Genomic DNA, 4,205 nt, shown 5'->3' on the forward strand with positions numbered 1-4,205 from the left:
ACACTTAATATTTTTTGTATCTAATCAAATACTCTTCATATATAACTAATAGCTTATATTATCTTTTGTAAAAACCTTTTGAACTGTAAATGCCTCTTAAGAATGACTGGTATAATTATCCTTTTGTCTCACTAGATTTTACAGTTAGTGAACAATATCTATTTATCCAACAAAATGTATTTAAAGTAGTTCTGTCACATCATTTATAAAATTTGTATTGTGATGTAATGAACCTAATAGTCCTTATGAAGTGAAATGGTAGTTTTGTGAAATAAATATACCAAGAGTGGACATTCTTATAGACAATCCCTATAGAAGATGGTGATGGTACACTGTGGAGAAGGTTCCAACTCAGTGACCCTGCATAGGGTTTCCAAGGCTGTAAATCTTTACGGGAGCAGAAAGCCTCATCTTTCTCCTGCTAAACTGCTGGTAATTTCGAACTGCTGATCTTGAGGTTGGCAGCCCGATTCATAACCACTACGCTACCAGAGCTCCCTCTATAGAGGATAGGTAGGCATTTGTTGAGCTGACACCCCACTTGAATTTATAGGCAGTTTGATTAACCTATCCTCAAAGTTGTATCTGTTATGGTTGCTTAGTTCTTGAGTAAGACCCAGGGAACATTAATCTTTCCCACACACTACCTAGATAAATACCTTGGGAGTTGCTGACTGGAATGGGTGTGAGAACGCTCTCTCTAGTTGTATTTTAAGGTCAAGGCATTGTCCACACACTGCCATCCCTCTGCTCTTCAGCGGCAGGGAACCCCTTCCTCCCAGCTCTCTCCAAGTGGTAAGCATGTAAGTTTTATCCTAGATTAGACTTTGCCTCCTAGGATCCAGTGTGGTACGGGAGCACTGCGTGTTTGTTGTCTAGAGTCCCACCTTGTTTCTACATACCAGCAGTTGTAATGGAAGTGTATTTCCTAAGTCACCAGTAAGCAAACAATTTTTCCTCTGTCCAGCTGAGAATGTTGAGATGCTCAGCCTTATAGTCATTAACACATTTTATAAAAATAATTGAGTACTGTTTAGTATGATTCAGATGATGTCAGCATTTTAATAAATACCTGCATTATAATCCCCTTTTTAAAAAAATGTTGTACTTGGATGTAATAAATATTCAATGAAGTATATTTTATTTGCTAGAAATGTTCTGTAGAGTATATTTCACATTTTCATTTTAGAATTTGATACTGATGCTTTTAAACAAGGGTGAATATTAATTCAAGTTGGATTCCATAATGGCTACCCATTTCAACTTTATAAAGATTTATTAATCATCTTATGTTTTTTATGTTCTAAACCGTACTAAGGCATCCTACCCGCAATAAACCTGCATTACCAGACTACCTTCCCTAAGATCAAAAACAGCAGTTTACCCCTGTAAAGTAAAGCCTTCTAGACAAAGGCCACAGATTGAGAAAAAGCCTAGAGGTAGGAGGATTTTGCACATTTTGAAGAACATATGATTAGTGTGTAGAAATTGTGATGAAATTTGTCAGGAGGGAGGAGTAGCGGTGGTAGAAGTGAAAGTGCAGATCCCTGGAAATGGAGAGTCGTGATGAGATAGGGGAAAGCACAGGAGCTTGGGAGAACAGCAGAGGAGCAGATGAGAGGTGTGATTAGGACTTGAATGTCATAGACTCCTTAGAATGAAAACCTAGACCCCTGCCTACCTATAATAGCTGCAACAATGGACTCAGACATACCAACAATCATGAAGCTGGGGGCAGTCAGGGCCAACTCCCCAGCAACTAACAACTACATCTCTATAGCAAAAGATGACGGAACTTAGAGAAGTAATTCTGCTACTGGCCATGGAACTATGGGCCAGTAACCTCTCTGGGCTTGAGTAAAATGGAGTTGATAACACTAAAGTCACATAATTAACATGAGGATTGAATATGGCAGCATGTAAGCAAACTTAGTCGTAATGTGTAAAAGGCTAGTTAGTAATAGCACAGCCAAAGTGGTCAGCTTTGCTAGCAGTCATAGCCAACCAATGACTATAGGTTGCACTCATAGTCAACCAAAAATTTCTACAATTCTCAGAATCGCATTTAGTTTTATGTTAAAGATACCCAACTATGATGACTAAACCAAATAAGGGGTTTTTTCTCGAGTCACCGGAAGTCCAGGCAGTCATCAAGCATTTGGACTCTTCCTTGATATCTCTCCATCCTTACCAAGTGACTTTCATCATCATGTCAACAAGATGTCTTAGCTTGGCTTTCCCAAAACAATTCACATTACCAGGAAGCAGTGGTAGAAGAGTGGGGAAGTGAGGCAGGGAAGAAAACCAATATGGAATGCATTCTAGACAAAGGTAACAGATTGAGAAAAAGCCTAGAGGTAGGAGGATTCATTTATTAATATAAATGAATTATTGTTGTGAGTAACGTGTTCATTTCCACTGGGGAATCAGGGAAGCAGTTTGACTCATGCTTCCATTGTCCTACATAAGGGCCAAGGAGTTGGAGTATTTACCTACTACCTCACATCTGTCACTAGTTGAGGACTCCTCCAAGAGTTGTTAATTTATTGGTACTTTCTAGTCTTCTTCATAAGGGCTGGCTCCTGCAGCCAGTGAGACCCTTCAGGCAGATTGACAGGTAATTGCCTGTGGTAGTTGTAAGAATGATGAGTATCAAGGAGTATGGGCAGAGATCAACTCAATCGCACTACACAGAACAACTCATTCACTTCCAGCATCATAGCTATGCTACAAGCAGGGAGAGGCATATGCCAAAGGACAAAAGACAGCTGAATGAATCTACCTTTCTATCAAGAAAACAACAGCTTTCCTGGACCTTCAGCTAAGTTCTGCTTCTCAGCAACCAGAATTAAGGTGCATGACTACCTGCTGTGTTTGTAAGAAAGCCTAGAAAAAGGATTCATTGTCCCCAAATTTGTGCTTAGCTATTAAAGAAGAAGAGAAGCACAGAAGCTGTAGGCAACTGGTAATATACAACAAGGTCACATGAATTGTGGGAACAAATGGTTCTGTAGTGGATAAAATTGCAAACCATATTGCTTGAAGATATTCACATGCATGAACAAAGCACCAGTCAGAAGCAATAAATCTTAAGTTAAATCTTAAAGCTGTCACTTAACATTGTCTCCAGTATACATGGTTCAAACAGCAGACTGGAGTGTGGTTAGCTCCACTTGCTATGTGCCAAGTGTTCTTCAAGGTGTTAGAGACTACACAGTGATAGAAAACGACTGGAAAGTTGTACCTTTGGGGGTCAGGGAGGTGTCTTCAAGAAGGGGTATTATACTGGGGTCTAGATGGTGAACACTGAGGCAAAGACCCTGAGGGAGAAAAAAGTTGGAGTCTACTTGTGTGGTAGTAAGGGGAGACAGAGAAGCAGACTGGAGCTATTTACATGGTTAGAATATTTCAAAGGCTGACCCCAGAAATGCATTTCTTTAGGAGAAATTCTAGGACTACTTAATTTAGAAGAATTGTTAAGTGCCATTGAGTCAGTTCCAACTCAGTGACCGGTATAGGGTTTCTGAGGAGAGGCTGGTAGATTGACATATTTCAGGGAAGTTGGTTTTCTCTTGAAGCCATCTAAAGCTGAAAAGTGAGTGTGTTGATTTTCTTTAAGGAATTAAACTTTAGAGCCCCTCAACTTCCAGTCATGTTCCTGAGTGTTCATGTTTTCCCTGGAACCTATTGATTAGGAAATATATATATGTAAATATGCATATGTTACTCCATCTGCTTATAGGATCGGGGGCTTCTGCCAGCAGGCTCATTTCTCCTGACAGTTGGGAACACTCTGCTTTACCTCCTGCTCAGCTGTGTGAAACAGAGGACACCAAGGGGGCTCCTGAGAGAAATGCCACTCTCTGAGAGGTAGTTTGTCCCTAAGCAAAAGAGAAGTTCATCAGGTGGAACTCCCTCTTTGGAGTGGTTTGGTCAAATCAACTTCATTGCTCTTTCAGAACCTCCAGGCACACACTTTGACCATTCTGTAGGCTGTTCCACTCAGGCCACTCCACTCACAGTCCCGTGACCTCTCAAACACCTAAAGCTATACCTATTCATCTAGTGTTTCAATACAAATTGGGAGCTCTGATAGCGTAGTGGTTACGAATCGGGCTGTGAACCTTAAGGTCAGCGGTTCAAAACTACCAGCTGCTCCGGGGGAGAAAGATGAGGCTTTCTACTCCCGTAAAGATTTATACCCT

Source organism: Chrysochloris asiatica, unplaced genomic scaffold (assembly GCF_000296735.1).
Source record: "Chrysochloris asiatica unplaced genomic scaffold, ChrAsi1.0 scaffold00057, whole genome shotgun sequence".
NCBI classification, from domain to species: domain Eukaryota; kingdom Metazoa; phylum Chordata; class Mammalia; order Afrosoricida; family Chrysochloridae; genus Chrysochloris; species Chrysochloris asiatica.